This window comes from Panthera pardus, unplaced genomic scaffold (genome assembly GCF_024362965.1).
Source record: "Panthera pardus isolate Hobbes unplaced genomic scaffold, ASM2436296v1 HiC_scaffold_13, whole genome shotgun sequence".
Lineage (NCBI taxonomy): Eukaryota > Metazoa > Chordata > Mammalia > Carnivora > Felidae > Panthera > Panthera pardus.
Window position 1 is genome coordinate 79,570,157 of NW_026526688.1, and position 14,485 is coordinate 79,584,641.

At 38.2% G+C, this 14,485-nt stretch overlaps 1 pseudogene; it reads left to right on the top strand.

Annotated features, from left to right (window-relative positions):
* Positions 1-2,613: 2,613 nt before the first annotated feature.
* On the top strand, positions 2,614-3,602 carry LOC109246830 (60S ribosomal protein L36a-like; annotated as a pseudogene).
* Positions 3,603-14,485: the final 10,883 nt, after the last annotated feature.

Genomic DNA, 14,485 nt, shown 5'->3' on the forward strand with positions numbered 1-14,485 from the left:
TCTGCCCCATCTCTGCTCATCCTCTGTCTCTCTCTGTCTCTCAAAGATGAATAAATGCTAAGCAAAAATTTAAAAACTTCTACTATGTGAATAGTATGTGAAGAGAATGAGAAGATACAGAGTAGGAGAAAATATTTGTAAAAGATATATATGAAAAAGGACTGTTTTCCAAAATATAGAGTTCTTACAACTCAACAATAAGAAAACCAACGACCCGACTAAAAAAAATGGCAAAAGATATATGAACAGACACCTCAGCAAAAGAGATATACCAGATGTCAAATAAGCATATGAAAAGATGCTCCTCATCATATGTCAAAAGGGAATTTCAAATTAAAACAGCGATGAAATATCACTGCACATTTATTAGAACAGCCAAAATTCAAAATGCTTACAATACCAAATGTTGGTGAAGATGTGGAGCAACAGGAACTTTCATTCATTGCTGCAGGGGATGAGAAATGGTACAGTCACTTCGGAAGACTGGAGGCTGCTTAAAAACCAAACATGGTCTTAACATACAATCTAGCAATCATGTTCTTTGGTACTTATCCAAAGGAGTTGAAAACCTATGCTCACACAAAAATTTGCATTCAGATGTTATATCAGCTTTATTTGTAATTGCCAAAACTTGATGTCCTTTAGTAGGTGAAAAGATAAACTGTGGTACATCTAGAAAATGGAATATTGTTCAGCTCTAAAAACAAATGAGTTATCAAGTCATGAAAAGATATAGAGGAACCTTTTATATATATGAGTAAGTGAAAGAAATTAATCTGAAAAGGCTACATACTATGATTCCAACTATATGGCATTCTGGAAAAGGCAAAACTATGGAGACAGTAAAAAGACGAGTGGTTACCAGAGGTCAGAGGGGAAAGAAGGGATGAACAGGCAGAGCACAGAAATTTTTTAGGGTGGGGCACCTGGCTGCTTCAGTCAGTGGAGCATGCAACTCTTGATCTCAGCATTGTGAGTTGGAGCTCTACACTGGGTGTAGAGATTACTTAAAACTTAAAAAAAAATTTTTTTTTTTTAGGGCAGTGAAGCTATTCTGTATGATATTATAATGGAAGATATATGTCATTAAACATGTGTCAAAAGTCATAGAATGTACAACACCAGGAATGAACCTTAATGTAAATATAGACTTTGGGTGATATTATATTAACTCTCCATTCCCTAGGATTTGTTGATATTATCATTTATTGTAGTTGTTATTTTTTGTTTAGTGACTTTCCTGATTTTGTTTTTAATTTTATTTTTAAGTAATCTCTACACCTGGGACGCCTGGGTGGCTCAGTAGGTTGAGCGTCCGACTTCGGCTCAGGTCATGATCTCACGGTCTGTGAGTTCAAGCCCCGCGTCGGGCTCTCTGCTGACGGCTCAGAGCCTGGAGCCTGCTTTGGATTCTGTGTCTCCCTCTCTCTCTGACCCTCCCCAGCTCATGCTCTGTCTCTCTATCTCTGTCAAAAATAAATAAAACATTAAAAAAAATTAAGTAATCTCTACACCCAACACTCAAACTTACAACCCAGAGATCAAGAGTTGCATGCCCTATCAACTGAATTAGCCAGGCACCTGTTTAGTGACTTTTCTGAACTAATTCTGCAGTCTGTTCTTTGTTGTATGTAGCCCCTGAAGTATCTGTTATGGTAGTAAGCTAATTAGGTGGTCACCTAATGATTGGCCACAGATTTTCTTAAATACTTGGAACCAAGGGATATCCCAGTCTTTGGAGAGAACCTATGTATATTTGTTGTGGCATGCATTCAACATTCACCAGTCACTTTACAACTCTGCCTTAGCCATCACGTCCTTCTTTCTTAGAACCTCAAAGTCAGGAGGGAGTGAGTTTAGGGCTTTCTTGAATCTTTCCTTAGCATCCACACTTCCCTGAGCATGCATTTAGCCTTTTAGATTTTCACCTTTGTAAGCTTACAGGACACTCATAGCCCAGCCTTTCTGATTAATCTATTATTTACCCCAGCTATTATCTATCACAGCAGGAGCAGCAACCTAAGACATTATACTGTAAATGTTTTCAATAAATGCCCTGTGGGAAGGAGCTTTAGCATGAGGCTAGTATGGAGTTAAGCAAAATAAAGACAAGCCTATATTTGAGGGAGCCAACAGGCAGTTTAGAACAAATACAGTTGACCCTTGAGCAACATGGGGGTTAGGGATGGTGAACCCCTCCGTCTCCCCCTGTGCAGTTGGGAATCCAGTTATAACTTTTGATTCCCCCAAAACGTAACTACTAATAGCCTACTACCATTGACCATAAGCCTTACCAGTAACATAAACAGTCAATTAACCCATATTTTGTATATGTATTATACATACATATATCTGCGGTTCTTGAGCTCAAGACCTGCATCAGGCTTGCTGCTGTCAGCCTGTCAGTGCAGAGCCCACTTTGGATCCTCTGTCCCCACCACCACTCTGCCCCTCTCCTGCTCACACTGTCTTTCTCAAAAAATAAATAAAACTTAAAAAAAGAAAATATCATAATGAAAATACATTTATACTGTACTGTATTTATTGAAAAAAAAATCTGCATGTAAGTGGTCCCATGCAGTTCAAGCCTATATTGTTCAAGGGTGAACGGCAATGAATTACAATTCTTTGCTTATGAGGTATGTTTTTCTCCCTCTGGTATCAGGAATGCAGACTGTTATTTTTACAGCTACCACTGATCTGAGGAGCAAGGGATGGGGCTGGCATAGGTTAAAACACCATAAATTTTATAGTTCTTTAATAAAAAACAGCCATTTCTCCTGAGTATTTGACAAGTTGCTACAGGCCTTTCACTAATTTCCAAAATTACAAAAAAAGTTGATTCTTACATTTTTGCCCATTTTTCATTTCCTTTATGGGGGGGTGGTGGTGAAATTTGGAGTATACTACTGTGCTATTTTCACTGATATCACCTCAGGTCATTTTTAACCCCAATAGTAGCTAATCAAGGGCTAAGCACAACGTAGGTGACTAATACATCTTTTAGATCTTTTTGAGATTTAACTGATCAGAAAGTTCAGTTTTGTGTCCAGAAGTCAGTTCTTTATAGAATTTCTATCTTTCAGCATCTTGAAAAATCCAAGTTTATGGTGGCTGTGCAGTAAGTACTTGTCCAAAAATAGGCTGTACAGGTGTTCTAGGCAAGATCAGATCCTGATAAGTTTCACCTCTAAGATGATCTTCAATTTTCAGATTCTTAAATTCTAAATAGTTAACTTACTTTCTGATAGTGCTCTTACAAACATAGTGAACATTCCTAAAACCTGTGGACTTTCTGCAAGAAGTGTGGCAAGCACCAACCCTACAAGTAAGGACAAGAAAAGCAAATATTCTCTTTACGCCAGGGAAAGTGGCATTATGACAGGAAGCAGAGTGGCTTTGGTGGGCAGACTAAGCTGATTTTCCAGAAAAAGGCTAAAACTACAAAGAAGACTATGCTGAGGCTTGAATGTGTTGAGCCCAACTACAGGTCTAAGAGAATGCTGGTTTTGAAGAGATGCAAACATTTTGGACTGGAAAGAGATAAGAAGAGAAAGGGCCAAATGATTCAGTTCGAGGCCTCATATTTTGTTACATTATGAAGACAATAAAATCTTGAGGTTATGTTAAAAAATAGTGAATGCAAATTCTCAGAAATGATTTACACCAACCCAAGTCAGTAAAAAAAATCCCTTAATTTATAAATCATAGTATCAATTTGTTATTTCATAATACAAACTATTTCTGGCAAGATAACCAACATCAGTCCATTTTTTTTTGGGCAGGGGGACACTGTTTCCCAGTATATTAGTGCCCTTGGAAGAAACCAGGGCAAAGAATTGCTTGGTGAGCATAGTGTAGAATAATGTAGTTGGGTGTTCTTGTAAAATATTTCTTCTAGACAGGGTATCAGAGAGAACTTCCATCCCTAACTCTGATCCTCATTTGTGAAATGTTAATTACAGTACCTGCCTAAAAGTATTTGTGTTAGGATTAATGAAATTACACACATCCATGAACCATGATATCACTACAAATGACAAAAACCAATTCCATTTTACCTTAGACAAAAAGAAAAACATCATAATTTACAGAATCCAAAGAATGGATGGACAACCAAACCACAGAAAGAGCAGAGATGCCATAACTTTCTCCCCATCCTTGTTTAACTTTATTCTGTGTGTCAACTCTGTTCCTTGCCACTACAGCCTGGTTTTCTTCACTTGTTGAAGAATATGGTCACTGACAACTCCTCCTACGCACTACATTTTATAATGTGGCTACTGGAGATTCTTTTTTAAAATTTTTGTCTCAATTCTTGTTAGAAAGTAGAAGGGTTCTGTTTGAATTAGTTATATGCTCAACTCTGACGAAATCAATTGTGGCCAAAAAACTGGGAATATGTAGGAACATGGGCATTTGCCCACAAAAGCCACAATGTTTAAGCTGACAGAGGAATAATGTGGCCAATTGTATTATTAACTTATTTGCTCCTCCCTTTCCATGTATATGTATATGTGACTTGAAGTGTCCCTTTCCTTGTTAAGAGTATATATCCCCAATCCATCAAGGTTGAGCTTAGTCATATGATATCTTCTAGCCAATGAAGTGAAAGGACATGACATACAACACACTTGTGCAGAAGCTTTAAGAAGTATTGTGATTTTGGGGCGCCTGGGTGGCTCAGTCGTTTGAGCGTCCGACTTCGGCTCAGGTCATGATCTTGCGGTTTGTGAGTTTGAGCCCTGCAGCGGGCTCTGTGCAGACAGCTGAGAGCCTGAAGCCTGCTTCAGATTCTGTGTCTCTCCATCTCTTGGCCCCTCCCCTGTTCATGCTCTGTGTCTCTCTGTCTCTCAAAAATAAATAAACGTTAAAAAAATTAAAAAAAAAAAAGAAGTATTGTGATTTTAGGGGTGCCTGGCTGGCTCAGTCATAAGGGTGTGTGACTTTTGGTCTCAGAGTCATGATTTCAAGCCCCACCTTGGGCCTAGAGATTAAACAAACAAACAAGCAAACAAACTTTAAAAAAAAAAAAAAAAGAGGCATTGTGATTTAGTAGCAGCTTTCCCCCATCCCTGCCATGAGAATGGGCAGGTCTTCTTCAGACTAGAATCAGGATGAGACAAGACATGGTTCACAGCAGAGTCTTCTAAAAGCCTGAAACAACACTGTAGGCAACTTATGATCTATATGTAATATAAGCAAGAAGGTACTTTGTTTTGTAAACCACTGAACTCCCAGTTGTTTGTTATATAGCATAACTCAGTGAAAGTTGACAAGTATAAGCAGTTCCCAGAAAAAGAGAGGGGAGATGCTGGCTGGTGAAATATTAAATCACTTAAACATTAAGTTACTTAATGCATTCAATAGACTTCCCTGGAGAAACACCAATAAATTCCAACTTTCCAACTCTCACTTTCAGTAAGTTACAAAAACTCCTCATAAAGATGAATTATAATATAGCTTCCCACTACTATCTGAAAGCAGAATATTCCTATGAAAGCTGTGTAAGCTGAAATGGCATAAACTGAAGAATATTCCCCGTTTTCCAAAAGTCTGTGTTCCATCATTTTGCTTTTAGAAAAGACCTACATTAGTACCTATTTTCACAAACCAAAAGAAATCTGAAGAAGGGTTTATACAAATATGTTGAGAAAAATATGCCATTCATATTCCTTATATTTATCTATTCTATATGCTATTGGCCCAATTGGATTTGGGAAAGACTCCGGTCTTATTTATAAACCATTCCTTCGAATAGTGCTTGTCTAAAAAACAATACATCTTACCCAGGATTTTATTTTCCTCCACTATTAATTTCAGAGGATTCTCCCAATCAGACTCTTGGCTGTTCTCTTCTCATTCAACATTTTGATTTGGGCACTTCTACCCTCTGCACACTTTCCATGTAGAATAATAACCACTTACATAACTCAACCTACCAGTAGAATTAAAACCTCCACATATAATTCTAGACCAGATCTTGCTTGTGAGCTCTAAATACATTTTCTTACCTTGTCACTGGACATCTTCACTTGATACTGATTGATATCTCACATACAGCCATTAAACTCATGTCTTTTTCTTCAATTCTGATTGTTGTTCTTGTTGTTGTTGTTGTTGTTGATATTGTTGCCTGAACTGCCTATCCTGGTTACCAGCACCATCATGTATCCAAGTCCCTATAGCTAAAAAGTTTTGGCATTCTCCCCTTTCCTTATGTCTTTGGTACTCCTATCATATAACTGTTTCAAGTTGATTAGATTCTGTTCTCTACACATCTTCCAAATCATCATTTCTCTGATCTTCCTACTATTGCCCTTAGCTTAGTTTACCACACATTTAATTGCTTTTTAAGTTCTAGTCACTATCTGAATGCTGGAGATAAGGAATGAATAAGGGTATACTTCCTAAGGCCTAGAACTCACTTTTTGGTCAGAAACACAAACATATCATTTCACTTATATAATTGGGTAAGTGCTAAGATAGAGTTATAGATGGGAGATCATAAGAAATCAAAGAAATATAGGGGAGGGACCAAGATGGCAGAGCAGCATGGAAGTTTTTTGCGTCTCTCATCCCTGAAATACAGCTAGATCAACACCAAACCATCTTGTACACCTAGAAAATTGATCTGAGTATCAAATCAACAATCTACATAACTTGAACCACAGAAGTCAGCAGGTACACGGCATGGAGAAGTGAACTGGGAAAGAGAGAAGCTGCAGAGGGTAAAGAGCTGTTTTTGCTTTTAGAGAGAGGATGGAGACAGGGGGTAGAGTACTGGAAAGGCATTTTCCCCTACCCCAAAAGTGGCTGGAGAGAAAAAGAAAGACTGAAAACACCCTAAGGGAATTAACAAGGGATAAAGAAGAGGGTTTGGATACCATTAAGACTATGAACAGGGGAGTGCAGAGTCTGAAACTCTGCAGCTCGATACCTGGTGGAGCTCTGGTGGGAGGGGCGAATCCCCAGGAGCAGAAAGTGAGGTCCAAGGGGTCCGAGGGCCACACGGGGAGGCAGTTCCCTCCTGAGAGGACATTTGTGTGTGGCCTCCCCACAGGCAAAGGTCCCAGAGGACCCCGGAAAATGGCCGTGTTTGCTGGTGTTGGAACAAGGACATTAAGAAATGGTGAAGCCAGACACCAGGTGTATATTGCAAATTTACCATAATCCCTGAAAGGCCTCTGCTATGCAATTGCATGAACCTTTTCTGGGGTGGACTGGCACCTGGCCCCAGTCTCTGGGCATCTTCAGTGGTACGGTCATGTGAATATTCCTGGGGGTGGGCCAGCCCCGGATATTGTTTGGCAAGACCCTCCTCCAGAGGGTCTGAGCAGGTTAAAGCCACAGGGCCTCAAAAGTGAGGGGTTTGGAAACATAGCCCCATCTGAGATAAAACTCAGGAGGCAGGTACCACCTGGCAGGCTGATGACTTGGTTATTGATAGGGTAGAAGCGGGGAGTGGATGAAAGCCAGAGACAAAGGAGGGGTTCTTGATTGCTGGTTGGCAAGAGCACAGAATTCTGATACTAGACATTGGGTAGCTGGGTGACACCATTTTCACCTCTCTCATGCATATGCATACATGCATACATGTGCCACAAGATACAGCACCGATAAACAAAGCAGGGCCATCTAATGGAGAATGGAGTCATTACACCAAGCCCCATCCAACTGGACCAACCATGCTCTAGACTTGTTGAACACCACAAGTCTCTCTGCCTGCTTAGTTTACAGACTATAAAGTACTTCATAGTTTGACTTCTAGGGGAAACTGGATGTAATTTCAATCATATTCCATTCCATTTGTCAGTCCATCTATTCAATTTTTTTCTTTTTATTTTCCTTTCTTATTGTGGAATACAGAGGGAAAAAATTATTTTTATTTTCCTTTTTAATAAAAAAGATTATTATTGAATTTTTTCAACGATATTTTTTACTTTTTTGAAAATTTTATTCTATTTTACTTTCATTTCATTTTATTCTATTTTATTGTATTCATTTAATAAAAATTTTTTTAATTTTGAGAGAGAGAGAGTGCAAGCAGGGGAGGGGCAGAGAGAGAGGGAGACACAGAATCCAAAGCAGGCTCCAGGCTCTGAGCTGTCAGCACAGAGCGTGAAATGGGGCTCAAGCCCACAAGCTGTGAGATCATGACCTGAGCCAAAGTCTGTCACTTAACCGACTGAGCCACCCAGGCACCCCTAATATAGTCATTTTTTTAAATTTTTCAAATGTTTTCCTTTTCTTTTCTTTCCCTTTTCCTTCTATTCTATCAAGCTTTTTTCAACAATCAGATGATAACACACCTAGGATCTAGCATCCTTTAGCTGATTTTTTTTGTTCTTTTTAAGTTTAATTTTATTATTTTTCTTCCTCCAAAATGACAATATGCAGGAATTCACCCCAAAAGAAAGAACAGAAAGAAATGACAGCCAGGGACCTAATCAACAGAGATACAAGCAAGATGTCTGAACCAGAATTTAGAATCATGATAATAATACTACTACCTGGGGTTGGAAAATAAAATAGAATCTCTTTCTGTGGATATAAAGGAAGTAAAATTTAGGCAGGACGAAATTAAAAATGCCATAACTGAGCTGCAATTTTGAATGGATGCCACAGTGGCAAGGATGGATGAAGCAGAGCAGCCAATCAGTGATACAGAGGACAAACTTATGTAGAAAAATGAAGCAGAAAAAAAGGGGGGGACTAAGGCACAAGAGCACGATATAACAATTAGAAAACTCTGTGACTCATTAAAAAGGAATAATATCCGAATCATAGGGGTCCCAGAAAATGAAGAGAGAGAAAAAGGGGTAGAAAGTTTATGTGAGCAAATCATAGTGGAAAACTTTGCTAACTGGGGAAAGACACAGACATCAAAATCCAGGAAGCACAGAGGACTCCCATTAGATTAAACAAAAACCGACCATCAGCGAGGCATATCATAGTCAAATTCACAAAATATACAAAGAGAGAATCATGAAAGCAGCAAAGGAAAAAAAAAGTCCTTAACCTACAAGGGAAGACAGATCAGGTTTGCAACAGACCTATCCACAGAAACTTGGCAGGCCAAAAAGGAGTGGCAGGATGTATTCAACGTGCTGATTCAGAAAAAATATGCAGCCAAGAATTCTTTATCCAGCAAGACTGTCATTGAAAATAGAAAGAGAGATGAAAAGTTTCCCAAACAAAAACTAAAGGAATTTGTGACCACTAAACCAGCGCTGCCAGAAATTTTAAGGGGGACTCTCTGAAGGGAGAAAAGATGAAACAAAACAAAAAAGCAACAAAGCAACAAAGACTAGAAAGGACCGGAGAACACCACCAGAGACTCCAACTCTGCAGGCAACACAATGGCAGTAAATTTGTATCTTTCAGTACTCACTCTAAATGTCAATGGACTAAATGCTCCAATCAAAATACATAGAGTAACAGGATGGATGAGAAAACAAGATCCATCTATATGCTGTTTACAAGAGACCCTCTTTAGACCTAAAGACACCTTCAGATTGAAAGTAAGGGGATGGAGAACCATCTATCATGTTAATGGTTACCAAAAGAAAGCCAGACTAGCCATACTTATATCAGACAGTCTAGATTTTAAAATAAAGACTGTAACAAGTGATGAAGAAGGGCATTATATCATAATTAAGGGGTCTATCCACCAAGAAGACCTAACAATTTTAAACATCTATGCCCCAAACGTGGAGAACCCAAATATATACACCAATTAGTCACAAACATACAGGAACTCATTGATAATAATACCATAATAGTAGGGGGCTTCAACACCCCACTTACAGCAATAGATAGATCATCTAAACCAAAAATCAACGAGGAAACAATGGCTTTGAATGACACATTGGACCAGATGAATTTAACAGATATATTCAGAACATTTCATCCTAAAGCAGCAGAATACACATTCTCCTTGGGTGCACATGGAACATTCTCCAGAATAGATCACATACTGGGACACAAATCAGCCCTTAACAAGTACAAAAAGATCGGGATCATACTGTGCATATTTTCAGACCACAATGCTATGAAACTCAAAATCAACCACAAGAAAAAAATTGGAAAGACAACAAATACTTAGAAACTAAAGAACATCCTACTAAAGAATGAATGGCCTAACCAAGGAATTAAAGAGGAAATTAAAAAGTACATGGAAGCCAATGAAAATGATAACACCACAGCCCAAAACCTCTGGGATGCAGCAAAAGCAATCATAAGAGGGAAGTATAGAGCAATCCAAGCCTTCCTAAAGAAGGAAGAAAGGTCTCAGATATACAAACTAACCTTATACTTTAAAGAGCTGGAAAAAGAACAGCAAATAAAACCCAAAACCAGAAGACAGGAAATAATAAAGATTAGAGCAGAAATCAATGCTATCAAAATTAAAAACAACAGAACAGATCAATGAAACCTGAAGCTGGTTCTTTGAAAGAATTAATAAAATTGATAACCCCCTAGCCAGTTTGACCAAAAAGTAAAAGGAAAGGACCAAAATAAATAAAATCAAGAATGAACGAGGAGAGATCACAACCAACACCACAGAAATACAAACAATAATAAGAGAATATTATGAGCAATTATACTGCAATAAATTGGGCAATCTGGAAGAAATGGACAAATTCCTAGAAACATATAAACTACCAAAACTGAAACAAGAAGAAATAGAAAATTTGAGCAGACCCATAACCAGCAAAGAAATTGAGTTAGTAATAAAAAATCTCCCAAAAAACAAGAGTCCAGGGCTAGATGGCTTTCCAAGGGAATTCTACCAAACATTTAAAGAAGACTTAACACCTATTCTTTTGAATCTGTTTCAAAAAATAGAAATGGAAGGAAACTTCCAAAATTTTTCTATGAAGCCAGCATTAGCTTAATTCCAAAACCAGACAAAGACCCCACTAAAAAGGAGAACTACAGACCAATTTCCCTGATGAACATGGATGTAAAAATCCTCAACAAGATACTAGTCAATGGATCCAACAACACATTAAAAGAATTATTCACCACGACCAAGTGAGATTTATACCTGGGATGCAGGCCTGGTTCGATATCCACAAAACAATCAATGTGATGCATCACATTAATAAAAGAAAGGACGGGGCGCCTGGGTGGCTCAGTCGGTTAAGCGTTCGACTTCAGCTCAGGTCACGATCTCACGGTCCGTGAGTTCGAGCCCCGCGTCGGGCTCTGGGCTGATGGCTCAGAGCCTGGAGCCTGCTTCTGATTCTGTGTCTCCCTCTCTCTCTGCCCCTCCCCCATTCATGTTCTGTCTCTCTCAGTCTCAAAAATAAATAAACATTAAAAAAAAAAAATTAAAAAAAAAAAAAAAAAAGAAAGGACAAGAACTACATGATCCTCTCAATAGATGCAGACAAAGCATTTGACAAAATACACAATTGTTTTTTGTATTTTGCACACAGGGCAAAAGAAGGGGGCTATTATAAAATCCTAACTGTAGTAAAGTAAAAAAGATTGAAGAAACTGGGAATATTTAGCAATGAGAACGTATCAATGTAAATTTCAGTGGTCCATGGCCGGTAGTGCGCTGTTGATCCAATTATATGTATTTTTTTCTCCAACAAGTAATTCAATATGATTCTATTCTTTATCATATAGCAATCACCTCATTCAAAAGAATAGAGAATCTTCACAATTCTTGCGGAGCCAGAAATAATTTTTCTACTCCCTACATTGCCTTTATACTGCATACCTTAAATACTTTAAGTGTATCAGATATAACAGAAGCTTGCACCATACCCCCCAACCCCTACCACGTATTTTAGACTCACTCAGAGAACTTTTTAAAAGAATTCATGCCCAGACCCCACCAGGCCAATTAAATCAGTATCTTTAGGTATAAGGCCTAGACACTGTTATTGTTTAAAAGCTCCTCAGATGATTCTAAAATGCACAGCGAGTTCAGAACAAGGCTCCAAACTACAAAACTGTAAAACAAACTAAATCACACGAAAAGATATGAATCTCCACAGAAAGTATAAACATGAGATACTTGTGCCTGGCAAGCTGTTTATCTCTTCTTAATGAACTTCCTGTGAGCCTTTTTTTCCCCCGTTAACCTTCAACTTTTGCAAATTGGAAAGTTGACTGAGAGACTTTCAGTTGGTTTTGCTTCCTTGTTTGGCATGTGTGGTTTGTTGACAAGCTGCCCAGAATGTGGTCAAAAACAACCACAATTAAACCTGCCTCTGAGTCAGCAGTTTTCTAATCAGTGGGTTTTTCTTGGAACCCTAAAAAGGGTGAACTAGAACACATAAATGGAGGAATCAAATAGACTCTCTAATTCTAAAGATTACAGTTTTGGTTGTGAGATGGGAGTGAGAGGAAGGGTATTGTGAACAATGGAGTGATACCTTCAATATATTTTTGTAACGTTTATTTTTGACAGAGAGAGAGAGACAGAGCATGAGTGGAAAGGGGGCAGAGAGAGAGGGAGACACAGAATCCAAAGCAGACTCCTGGCTCTGAGCTGTCAGCACAGAACCCTACGCCGGGCTTGAACTCACAGACCACGAGATCTTGACCTGAGCCGAAGTCAGATGCTCAACTGACTGAACCACCCAGGTACCCTGATACCTTTAATATTTTTAAAGAAAACTTTAAGGATCAAGAAGTAAAATCTATATTCTATGATTGTTTTGCAACATACTTTTGAGTTTTTTGTAATGGAATATAATGCCTTTTCAAAAGGACTGAAAGAATTACTATAAACACAATTAACCTTCAATAAATATGAAAAATCTAATTCTAAGTCTTAATTAGGAATGAGGTAATAAAAGGAAATAGTAAAATATATTTTATTCCATTTTTCTTCCATGTTGGTCGTGTGAGTTCATTTTTTTCAAATGGCTTACCCTATATAGTGTCTAAGGTATAAACTACAAATAAATGCAAATAACTTCTGATTTCTCCATGTAGATAAATCACATCAGAACTCAGTAAACCTTAGTAGCTCACAAAGGTACCTGAAGTATTTTACAAACAGCAGGTAGCATCCCTTGTACTTTTTTAGCAGTGGTCACTGACCACAGGTTGATACTGTAGGTGATGATGCAATAGAAGTTGGCTCCTTTCATTTTTTCTCTGCCTTCTCTTCACTTCCTGCCAAGCCCCTTCATTTCTTAGCCTATATTGGTAACATTTGTCCACCTTAAGCTTCATGTGGTCTAGATGTTTGAGATATGCAGGTTATCTCAATAAACCAACAGATCAAAAAAACAAAACAAGTAAAATAAGACAAAAGAAACTTTGTCCCTGTGGAATAGGAAAGCATGTCCTGAACCACAGGTAACCTGTTAAGTAAACTAATTCAGCTGAATGGTGGACTCACAGAGATTACTAGAATGATGAAGTCTAAGTGATTCCCCATTGACCCAAATCTCTGCAGAGAAAGCTTGGGAGGTTTCCCTTTGGTTTCTGAAGGGAGATTCCAGCCAATTACATTAGACTCTTAAATGATATGAGTTGCACCATTTCTGATCAAGTGCTTAAAGGTGTTTGTGACATAATTTTCATTTTAATAATCCAGATAAATTTTGGGGCACCTGGGTGGCTCAGTCGATTAAGCGTCCGACTTCAGCTCACGTCATGATCTCGTGTTTCATGGGTTCCAGCCCCGTGTTGGGCTCTGTGCTGACAGCTCGGAGCCCGGAGCCTGCTTCAGATTCTGTGTTTCCCTCTCTCTTTCAAAGATAAACAGAAAAATAAAAAATAATCCAGATAAGTTTTAAATAACTCTAAAGGTAAACAATGCCTAGCACTAAATATACCTTATATATAAAATGCTTTTACACATCTCATTATCTCATTTGATGGTTATATCAATCTTATGTCCAAAGTAGGAAATTTAGCTTTGTTAGGCCTTTTTACAAATAATGCTTCTTAAGGAAAGGTTATTGGAGGGGCAGAAAAGGACCAAGTTTGCACTAGAATGTACTTTTTTGTTTTGTATTGTTCAGTGGCCTTTGCATGTTCTACTACATCCTATTGGGACTAGCATTTCAGGCTTGTTAGGGAAAAATCATATAGTTAAATCTTAAATTGCTTAGTACAAAAAGTGGCAATTCAGAAGGGGAGAGAAAAAAGGATGTGAACGATGGGGAAAATCTACAAGTGAAACCTGGTAGTGGAATGTACTTTCCATTAAAATTAAAAAAAAATTTTTGAGTCCTTACTCTGAACTGGACTCTGCTAGAGGTAAAGCTTACAAAAATGGTTAAGAACAGTTACTGCCTTTGAGGAACTTTCTGACGGCAGGAGGAGATTATAATCTAGTAACCTGGACTTTGAAGAACTGATTAGGGTTTACAGTGGTAAGTGCCCAGAGGAAGAGTGGTTCAAATAATCAGATCAATAGAGAAGGCAGAAAATGGTAGGAGCCCCCCAAAGTTAGATATGCAAATGGTCTTATTTTTTGTTAAGTAAAATATTCACTACTGAG